Raw genomic sequence first — 12,424 nt, forward strand, 5'->3', positions numbered from 1 at the left:
ATTACACACAAATTGCCAGGGTTTAAGAGACTGCTTTCTTCCTCCTGTGTTGGTGTATGCCATCACGTTTACAAAAATCAAAGACTAACGAGTAATATCTGAAGAGCTCCAATTGCTTTCCAACTTGAGACACATTTAGCAGAATTAAGAGTGATATTTGACACACAACTAAAATCCTAATTCAAGAAAGCTCTTAAGATCTGAAGCATTAACTTTTCAGTTTACCACCACAGCCTTCTTAAATGCTCTGTATAAGGCAATTATTCAAAGTTAGTAGAGCCTGGTGATTTGTACAGGTGCTGGAAAAACAGCGCAATATGGACATGACAAAAATACTTCTTGCACAAAAAAGCTGGCCTGTTACAAAAACTAAGGAGTAAGATGCTAAACTACAATGGCAAAGTTCCTTTCTGATACTGTGTGTAAGCAAATAAACAATCTTCCATCATTTAACCAGTCATAGATGAGAACACAGTACAAATTTAACAGGAAAATGAAAATAAGTCTACTGCCTAATAAATAAGAGCTATTAAAAGTATTCATTTTTGCTTCTTAACAAACATTGCCGAGGGTATCTTAAATGACATTTCATCATGCAAGTATTTGTACTTCAGCAAAAGCACTCATGCTTTGTAGTTAAAATATCTTTATCAAACAGCACTGTTAAATTATAATGGCTTATAAAAGTATGGCTCTGTCACTTTCCAGTATGCCTTCCTGTAGTGAACAAGATCACTTCAAGGTCTCGGGAAAACTGCATATTGTAACTTACTACACATTACTACATAAAGAAAATACTAAAAACTACAGTCAAGAACAGCATGAGGCTCTCATAGACTATGGCCTCAAATCAGGACATCTACTCCTAAACAGCTGATTGGAAGCACACAGATGTAATTTGGGACATTTTAAACAAGTTCATTTTGCTTTGTTTTATGCTTTCTGTTAAATCTGAGTTTGCTAGTACAGATAAGGTGGGGGCAGGGCAAGATCTGGCATTCTATCTCCAGGCATTTCTTTGTCATCCACTACACAGATATTTACAGCATGCCTTAAATTTGTGGGAAGACACATCAAATTTTTTTGTTTAAAGAAATATGAACCACAACCGTTTAAAAGTGGCTGTACCTTTAGATAAACCAATGGCCAAGTAAAAGAAACCATATCCTTAACTACTTACAAAAGTTAAATACAGAGAGTGTTTCTTCCAAGATTTTCAGATCCTAATTATAAAAATCTGCATGACGGGAACAGTATCAAAGACAGGTGCTTGGGATCGAGCCATTATCCAAATGGCAGTCACACACGACGTAACTCTCCACAGTTCCTAATTATTTTACTTGGTTTTGTTTCCAATTTCAGAGTGTGTTGCAAAGCTAACATTTGTGATTTTACCTTTATATAGTAATTATGAATGTTGTAACTGTAATATCCATAAGAGCCATAAAACAGATTCATCTACAGGTAATAAGACAAAGCAAAAAGCAACTATAGAGATAATGTCTATTTTATTGAGTGCCTGAATAGTGACATTGCGTTATAGTACAACAGGCTACTGAAATTTTAAGACATCTGTGTTTGAGCTACTAGTCAGTTCCAATCATCTTACAATAAACCCTTTCTGAAGTTTGGAGAAGACAGCAAGCAGCACACAGTAAATGAAGACTCGGTTTACTTGAACTTTTAAATGGAAATAGGACTTACATCAGGAAACTAAGTAAGATAGGTAAAAAAATTGGTATCATTTATGTATAAATTGTGAAATAATCAAGTGAGAAGTACACGTGAGATCAGTGGGATTGTAAAAACAGCACACATTTAAAAACTTGTAGTGTTAACATTAAAAAAAACCCTGTAACTTAGAACAGTTTACATTCACAGAAACATAACTTTGATCTGAAAAATCTATTATCTTCTAAAATTAAAATCCCTTCAGGTTGTTTTTCCTGTGATTCCTCTGGACAAATGTATTTTTCACTTATTAAGAAACTCCCCCCCCCACCCCCCCCCGAATTCATATTCGTGTCATCTTTCCCACCTCTATACAACTCAGAATAGAATCTTTCCTACTGTACTGCTGAGGAACTTCAGATTGTCACTGCTAACAATGACTTCACCTCTGTTCTTGGAAATATCTGATGAGAGAACCCAAAGAAAGATGACTGCTTATCAGCATGACTAGAACAAGATCACTTACCAAAAGACATCCCCAAAGTCCCCTTTTACAGACAGAAAGAAACTAACTGCTTTCCAAAGAAAGAAAAGGAAAGTAGACTCTTGATTTAGAGAATTTTTCCTCTTATTGGCTGGTCAGAAACTTAAGCTCAGAAAATTGAGAAGGAAAAAAAACCTTACAAACAGGTGAGATTTCCCATGTCAGAATTCAACTCTTGCACCACGTTCCAGACACTGAATGTTCTGCTGCTGTGCCTTCACACACAGAAAAATGCTTTTATGGACAACAGCGAATGCTAGCAGGTGTTTAACCATTTATGTTTGTCCATAACTGACACCCCAGGCAGAACAGCAGAAACAGTATGTCAAAAGCTTTTGAGTTAGGCTTAAAATCATAGAGTCACAAGATATACATTAAGCACAGTACCATTATTCCTCATTATACTAAGTAATAAGTACTTCCACATGTGCCCTCAAATTTATCTAATGCCACAATTTACCTAAGTATGGAATAAAAACCACCACACTCATATTAAAAAATGCTTCTTCCTTGTGTGTCTTTCAAAAGTTTAACATGTTATTTGTAAAAATCCCACATTAACTTGAAACCTAATCTCTTAAGTATGAAGAGTATCACAAAATGGGAATACATGAACTTATGTAGATAAACCAAAACGTAAAAGAAAAGAAATACAATCTTTCAACAAGCCTCAAGAATGAAGTGAAAAACCCATTCCAGCAAGCTATAATAAAGGACTACTGTTAGACATGAAAGTTTACTGAAAGTGTTTTCTTATTTATTGAGGTATTTTAAAATCCTAAGACCCTCAAGAGAAAACAGAAAACATTTTCACAGCAGTGTTCTAATTAGACTAGCATAAGTTTGGTACAGTTAAAATGAAGACTGTATGACACAATTCAACCTTTAAACAATCAGACATTTTCCTGGTTTTCCATGATTTTCATGACACTTGGCACCTAATATTGAAAAAAAAGCAGACATGATAACAGTAAACATAATGATAACAATTTAACGAATAATGCCCGTAAGTCTCATGTTGTTAGGTTGTACTTCCTCGTAATTTAATTTTCCTCAGCAATATTTCTAACTGTAAATACTAACAATAACATAGCAAGGATTTCTTAAGATTTCCTATCTGAGTAGACAGTTTTCATATCAAATAATTATTCATGAAGTAAAAATCCCAGTGCTTCTTGGCTATGGTCAGCATCTGCTTGTTCCTAAAATGCTCAAATACTAAAAAACATATTAGAGCTACATCAGAATATGTAGAAATCTTCACAATTTACTGAGAGCTTGCAATATAACCTTTAACACTTTTCCCAGCTATTAGCAGAACAAGTGGAACTGGTAAGATAAAATTCTTGAAACAGAATTCCCTATCACCTCTTCATATTAGTGTGGTAAGGAAAGTTAGTGCAGATGTGCAATTTCTTAAACTATTTTCCAATATAAATAGAATGAAGGTATAATTTATTTTCCCAATCAACAAACTCAGTAAAGTAATTCAATATATACCCAGAAATAAAGGATTAGAAGGGCACAAATAAAAGAAAGAAAAAGGAATTAACTCAGAGGACATAAATCTGATTAGGAATGTAAACCTGAATAAAAACTACATTCATGCCACTACCACTCCCCAACAATTTGCTACCTGAGAAATAATAAACACAGTTTTGCCCTAGTATTTTGAGAAAGGGAATGACAATATACTGGAAGAGCACCTAAGCTGCAATTATGGATTAAAAAAAACAAAAAAATCACAGCAATAATAAACCTGTGTGTTTGCACTTCCAAAAGAAGGTCAGCATGTCTGACGATTGGTTATTACAAGAAAAGAGTAACATATTTCAAAATACAGACTGGAAGGAATAATGAGTATCAATAAAGATAAAAATCAGTCATATGAAACATAAATGTTGAAGACCTTACTTTAATAATTACAGAACTAAGTAGCTTAAACACTGAGAAACGGTATTAATAATCTGAAGACAAACATCTTACATTCTCAATTATTTATTTCTGAAGATTAAGAAAAACGAACTTCTAGACTTACAACATTGCACTGTGTGAACAACATGGATACTCTGAAGAAAGACAAACTGGAAAAAGAGTATCAAAACAGAAGCTGAGAAGCTGCAAGAAATACATGCAAGGAAGAATTTTCAATACAAAATTGTTGTATAACGAGTCTAAATACTGCAAATGTAACGTATAACAGGTTCACATTTAACTAGTTTAGCTAGCTAGCCCACAGGATGACAAGTCATACAGTTACTGAAAAACTTACTTTTGAAAAACCTTTCCTCAGGTGTTCAATCCCATGACTGTGCAAGAGGAACATTTACAGCTAATTAAGGACAAATAAGAAGTAGGAAGAATTCAATCACATGTCCATATCATTTTTTTCAGCCAAGTATGAGTTTTAAAGGAAAAAAACATTTAACTGTTGACACTTCAGTTGTTCTCTCAAACCACTACTAGGACAGGAAAGCTTCCCTTCCTTCATTTCATGCACTTTCTAAAGAGGCATCTGGATTTTCTCCTCAAATTATTTTCTATTCAGTTTGCAGAAAGTGTCTACACCCTTGGAATCAAAGCCTGTTGATGCCAGTTGCCAAAACCCTGAAGACAAAATACGCAAACCCTTTGATATTATAAAATACAGATTATGCATTCAGGAAATCCACTGCAAATGCAATAAGGAATCTTACAAAGAATCAATTTCTTGAAATTAAGACCAGTAGTGTGCAGTCTAGTCCCCCAAAATATTTTTAAGTTTGAACTAATATGCCTAGAGAGGCACATCATAGTGGCACTCCTTTTCTAATGAGGATATAAAGAATGAGGACTTCTATGTGACCTAGTAGGTCTCCCATTGTTTTAGCACTGTCTAATAATCTGTATGAGAAAAAGTTTTGATTGAGTAAACAAACTAACCACTGATATTAGAAACTAGAAAACAAAAATCATGCAACTAGGAGAGGTGTTCCAAGTAGACATCCAGACCAATTATAAAAAAAGCTTGTTACTGACAGGTCAAAGAAAACATGTTTCCCGTAGCAAAAGACTGTCTTAAGAGAAGACACTACTGTACTGCAGACAATGCAGCTCTCCTTCCTCTTCTGAAATCCTGAAGTGACCAACATGAACTGAAGTTAACAGTAGCTTTCTTCTGAAAGAAGAAATCACTCAGCCTCTTCACTTCAACTTTTGAGACCACTGCTAGGAATTTGACAGCATGTATCTGGTATTTCCTGTACTTATTGCATACAAAGAGAAAAGATAAATATTTCAATTACGCATGTTTACAAGGGGTATTTGAGAAATACATTGTGTGCAAGGGGACATATTCTGGCATTTTTTTCCACAGAAGATAAAACAAAACTGTTTTTATCACAGATGTTCAGTAATGCTTCTAAAAGCAGCTATCTCTCGCAGAAGCAGAATACTTTCTATTATATCCCAGCTTACTACCTTTATTTGAACATTGTGCATTAAAAATATTCTGAAAAATATACCTGTTAAGCAAGTCTAATCTTCAAACCATTCCTTCAGAATAGGAAGTTTAAGACTATTATCCTCTTTACAACCCCTTCAACTAAGGAGACACTTTCAAGGAGATAGTGATTATTTTTCTTGACCAGGTATTACTTAGAGTGTGTCTTCTCATTTCTTCAAAATATTCTGTGCTCTTTAACTATCAACCTGCATCTTTCATGGTACTTACACCGCACATAAGTTTAATGAAGTTTTACCTCTACATTAGCACAGTGAAATCCTGATTTTCCTAATGCATGTATGTGTATAAATATGTACACATACACAAAATTTTAAAGAAAATGCTTAATTATGCATACATACATTCTTTTTCAAAGGCTAGTAACAGTCTGGACTACAAATGACAAATTAAACTCACCCGAAATAGGAAATACTTTTGCTAAAGATAATGGCTACAACAGAATAGAGCATTTTGGCATGCTATACTGTAACAGCTTTTCAAACAAAATGTCTTAAAGCTTTTTTAATTGTCTCCTCCCTTTATAAAAAGGACGATCAGTAATAGCTTTAGCCTTCACTGGGAACTGTTTCTCCTCACACCACTTTCAAGGTGAACTTCTCTTACTGTCTGCAACCCTGATTAGTCCTGAATAAATAGAATATATGTGCAAGAAAGTAAAACTTCTTGACAATGAGTACTCCTCTTGTACTTAAAGACCTTCTCCTCCTGCACTTAAAGGTTTTTCAAAGCTCCTGTTACATACAGGAACAGATGTTTTCATTTGAGCAGGATGAGATATGGGGAATGAAAAAACACAATAATAATAAAAAAGAGTATTTCAGGTAAGATCCCTCAACTTTTTTCCTCTTAGACTGTTTTTTCACCTTGCACTGCTCCCCATCTCTCCAAATGAAGTTTGTTGTCCAAGTTCCTATTCCTGTATCTCTTTCAGCTAGCATGAGGTACCTATGCCCCTCTAACATGACTCAAACACTTCAGAAGCAGAAGCAAGTAAGCTTAAAATGGTAGAAAAGGTAGCCAATCTTGCAAATGCTTCTCAGACAGAAGCAGAAACAAAAATAAAGACACAAGAGTATTAAGTTGATGGGTCAATGCATTTTAGCAGTGTTTAACAGTAAACCTTCCACCTTGAAATGAAAGCTACCACTGACAAGACAAATACAACTGAATTAGTTCAGTTTAGACTTCGGAACACAGGAGCCCAGCAGGTGTTCTAGATGACTGAGATCAGTCCCCTTTTATTACAAGCTACCACCTACACTAATCTTTTCCTGAAAGCCATTTATGATCCGAGGGTCTAAAACTACTGTGGTATTTTCCACAGTTCTTATTTTTATGGCAATTTACACAGCTTACGGAAGCCTAACTGGCTAATAAGAGAGACATACTGACTTAGGCTTACAGGTATGATAAAAGCATATTCTCATGTGCCTTTACCTTTAAAGCAGGCTGTTATCTAATTCAGGTAAGGAATATCTTTTGGTTAAATGGTTCTACAAAATTTAGCACAACAGTAAGTTAATTAATTCTTGAGGACTACAGGTCCTAATTAGTAATATTTAATAAAACCAGATACAGTACATCAACACAAACTCTTTAATCAGATGCAATAGCATCAGCAACTTAAGACAGAACCAGTAAGAACAGACATCTTACTATATAGTGATGAAAATTAATGCTGCTCTTAATTCTTCATGCTGAAGAATGAAATGGGCTACTCATCAGTAATTTTATTCCTTAGAAATGCATAAATCATGTTTATTCTGTAAACAAAAATTGTCTCTGCAACAGGCATACATCTGCATATAATCTCTTCTTCCCATTCCTCCTGCTCTGTATTTTTGGTACAGCGAGTATGTGCGAATACATTGCTAGCAGCAACTACATAACTGCGTTCTCTAGAAGAAACAAGGGTCAGCATACCCAGAGTGAAAGTGGGAGCTGTCACTCTAGGAAAGTCACATTTATGATTATGCCTGCTTTACAAGGCTATGTACAACAAAGTTCATCTGCTCAAAGCTGACTCCTTTGTCTGCACAAAACAGTTGTTGGTTCTCTTCAGCTTCACAAACCCAAGTACACACAGGCTCCAGGACAGCTAAATGATGAACATGCACATGGAAGTTATACCTCAGAGAAACTAGCTGCTCTTAAGTATCCCACCCTCCTACGTACACATCAGCCTACAGGGACAGTGAGTAGCTACCTACATGCACAGTTTAGACAGAGCAGGTTTCCGATTTCTTCATTACACAGGAATTATTGTAGGATAATATCCAAGGTCATCATAGTTTCTAAACAGATGTAACAGCCAGTACTAAACTTCTACAAATATCCAGAGTGATGGCATTCTTTAGTAACATCAGAATTAAAGGTATATTGCAACTTAAGTTCTGCCTTAGCAGTACTCTAACTGATTTTCAAATTACCTTAAAAGATTCAGACCATCTCTAAGACAGCTGTACCCTTTGATTTTCCAGATAGCAGCACAAAGAGACATAGGGACCATTTGAAGTAATTGGTCCCAAGCAAGTTGGACAATGCCTATTCTATCCAACTTAGAGAAAGCTATGCAATTTAAGAAGAATATAGGAAAAACAGTTTTCTAACCAAAATCAGAAGCAGACTGACTCATAGCTTAAGTCAAAACCTAGAGTAAATCCCAAGTGAAATCCTGTAATATAAAAACAATCAAAAAACCCCAAACTGAAACACACATGCAGGCTTGTCATTCTCTCTGTAGAACTGAGAAAACTCATGAAAGTCATCTTGCTGAAGAACAGAAGTAGGAAGCTGGTTGCCACAGGCTCTGAAGGTTAACATCAACTATCAGTTTTGTAATCCATTAAAAATAAGGATCCCTCAGAAACAGCAGCATTCTCAACAAATCCAGGAAAAAAAAACATTAAATTCAGTAAAGTGAAAGCCTGGGAAGAGAAGCCTGGGAAACCCACAGAAAGATGGTGCACCAATATGGAAGCAAGGATTAACATAATACTACTAAAGATCAATCAGACACACAAAAGGATCAACCAAAAAGCTTTTTTTTTGAAGAGCATTAATGGACAACAAGAACCCTAATGTACTTGGAAACTTAAGTCCATCAGGTTAAAGTCTTCCTGTTCATCAACAATGACAAAATCTGTTCTAGTAAAATTACATTTTAAGAACTGAGAAAAAGAATTAATAAATCTATTAGAAATACTCTTAACTTCTCCTTGCACAGGTCCAGGAACTTGGTAAAGCTTTCAGAAATCCTCACTAATAGTAATGGCCACCTGGCTACCTAAATTATCAGAATCAGGCTGGGCATGTAACTCACTTAGAGTGCATCCTACCTCATGCTACTTTTCAGGCAGGCTCTTTATAGCAAAGACAAGACATCCATGTGAATTTTTATGGATCATAAAAACACTCACCTTACACAGAACAGACACAGACTTGATTATAATCTTTTGGGCTGAGAAACAAAAAGACCTCAGACTCCTTCCAGATCTGAAAGAGCTGAGAGAGTGTTATTCCACAGCTTGTGTTAAAGCTGAAAGTAAACAGATGATCCCTCTTACTAAAGCATCTGGTTCCCTAGAAAAAATAACCACAGTGTACTTTATGACTTATGCAGGTACTACCTGAAGGTTTAATTTAAACTTCTCTGTTGATAGATATAAAAACTGAGAGGGGTATCATCAGCCAAACATTAAGTGCTAGAAATAGGAACACACCCATAAACAATGCTGTATCCAGGGAAAAGGCTGATCTTTCTGGTCACTTCCAACCCAAATCATTCTATGATCCTATGATTAGCAGGCAAAAGCCATGTAACCACAACTGGATGCCACAAAAGTTGGTAGTGACTGAAGGTCAGCATTGGTAAAACTGGTCTCTTCCTCACTCATGTGGATAGGGCTCTTAAACAAGCACCACAAGCCTTTTAAATATTTGAGTTTATCAAGAATTGTGACTCCAGTTTAGTGTGGAACTTAGAAGTTCTGTTCCTTTGAATGGCACTTGGTTTTCTATGAACAGAATCATCTTTCTGCAGAAACTATTGCAGCAATTCAGTTAAATGCCAGGCATACAGCCTTAGGGCAACAGGGAAGGGGGAAGGGAGAAGGAAACCACCACAACAGAAACAACTCAGCTGTTCTGTTCCTTACAAAATCAAGAATGGCTATGTAGTAACTCCTATCTGTAGCAGTCCCAGCTGGTAGGAGAACTCTATTTAGGCCTAAGGTAGTTACCCCTTTGAAATTGCTTATAACTAAGCTATTCCCCAGAAAGCTGTAATTCTCTTAATCATATTCTTTGCTAGAAGAGCCTGGCTATATTTTTCATATTCACATTAACTGTAACTACACCATTTAAACAGTAAGTGGAAAGAAGAGAGAAAGAAATGAAAATTCAGCCCCTTAGAGGAGGTACTCTCTTATGAAATGAATGATTAGAAGAAAGTGGGTTTTACCAAACCTAAAAATGAAAAAAAAATGTTTAAGTTTTGCACAGGATTGGTATGTAAATCTAGCAGCACCACTGCTAAAGCCAGCTTTCTAACTTAAAGGAAAGACAAGACCTGCTTTATCCATTAAGGAGAGCTGCTCTTAAGAGAACATAGAGACTTACAAGCTACCTTGTTGAGAAAGAACTACTGATCAACTGGATTCTTCACTTGATAGAACTATCAAATGTTTCCAGCTAGAAAACCAAAGGCAGAGGAACATCAGCTCTGCTGATGGTGTTCACTTTCAAAGAATCAGATGTGGAACACACAAGCAAGCCAGTACAGACCCAGTGCCCTTGATGCAGTCACAAGACTAACTAGAACCACTGCAAGGGCAGCATTATCACTCACTGAAACTGGTGGAGGGAGGGTAAACATACCACAACTTCTGGATAAATTTTGGATGGAAGTTTTTAATTATTTCTTTATGACTTTGCCAGATTTTCTTACCACCTCCAAAACAACTTCAAAATAGAGAGAATTTGTGCTCCAGTATAAGTAAGGCAATTAAGGTTAAAGGTGGCCTTTCTGACAAGCACATTCTAAGAGAAAATTACTGCAGTGAAGAGTCACTCTTGGATAAAATTCCCAGCTACACAGTTCTGAGACAGATGGTATCAAACAACACAACTCATTCCTGAATCTATGAACACCGTGTCAGGACCCATGGGACACCTAAGACAAGAAAAGAAAGAACAGCTTCAGGCCTTCATCTGAGTCAAGATGTAGACTTGTGTTTTGGAGACAGCAAGGCAAGACAGGCCTGTCCTAGAGGATCTGTTGCAGAACCAGACCGTAGGTCTGAACCAGACCTATGATGATGGAAGACTCAGTCCTGAGATGGGGTTGCATAGACTTCCACTATCTCCTACACAAATATCGCTATTAGCATTATTGGTTTAGCCACCAAGGAGAGGGGGGAGAAAGGACTTCTTGAACTTTTCTTTTTTTGGGGGGCATGGAAGGGCGGGTGTGTATCAGACTAAGTGCGACACAATGTGTGGTAAAGTAGTGGTTACATCTGTAACCATCTTTTTGGTTAATTTTTTTTCCAAACTGGAAGGATATAACGGGCAGAGAGGGAGAACCAGTCTGGAAACTTGGCATCAGTGACCATTTGGAGAAGTTATGGACTTGTATCCAACTCTGACACATAGTCCTTCCCATGTATTCAAGTGATTTTGATGGCTTTACAGGCGCCAGGGCTTATGTCATCCATTTGTAAGCCCTTTTTATTCTGTCTCAGATAACAGCAAGTGTTTTCATGTCTTGTAAGAATATACCTGTTGTAGGTATGACAGAGCTGAAATTATGCCACCAAGAGAATCACTTTCCTTAGGAGATAAACGGGAAAAGACCTTTTCCAAAACAACACAGCAAGAAGAGACTAGAGAATGCCAAGTACACCTGGCAGCAAAATGCATAGACCAAACCTAAAGTGCAAAACATCCAGGAACAGGTAACTATGCAGAAAAAGATAGCATTAGCAGTAAAATATGAACCTTGAAGAACAGGAGTAAAGAGAAATTACATGAAACCATTTCTGGAGCAGAGAATGACTGTGGCAAAGCATACCATGACCTCCCTATTTATCCACATCAAGATAAACAGGATATATGTGCGGTCTACAAACATAAAAGAGGTAAAACACTTAATGTATGAAAACAAAGTGGCATGAGTGCACACATAGTTACCATATGAATATGCATGTTAGCTAACAACAAAAGAAAAAAAAAAGTGAGACCACAAAAGATTTGTAACAAGGGTCAATAACATTCATCAAAAACCCAATCACTGATAAATGGACTAGTCTCACTTTCCAGAAAGCCTTTCAATAGATTTTCTTTCCAAAAGCTCACACTCCCAATACCTTAGACTTGATCAGTTAAATAACTGTGACTTTGATGACTACCTTGCACCATAGTATTTCTGTGTGTTACCTAATTTTGCTGGCTAATATACAACTGCTATACATAATCTTACAGCAAAAGACTCTCCACCTGCAGAAGGGGAACAGCAAGATCCTGAAGTACATGTAAATAGAGGTCAGTCTTCATTTTTCTTTAGTATGAATGTGCCAAAGGAAAATCAGAGCTGTTGTGAAGCACCTTCTACTTCAGTATTTTTAACACATGAAAAACAACAATATCTACAAAGAAAGAATATAATTTCACTGCAACAGGAACAAACACTGTTTCTCAGGAAT

Source organism: Mesitornis unicolor, unplaced genomic scaffold, assembly GCF_000695765.1.
Source record: "Mesitornis unicolor isolate BGI_N332 unplaced genomic scaffold, ASM69576v1 scaffold39010, whole genome shotgun sequence".
Lineage (NCBI taxonomy): Eukaryota > Metazoa > Chordata > Aves > Mesitornithiformes > Mesitornithidae > Mesitornis > Mesitornis unicolor.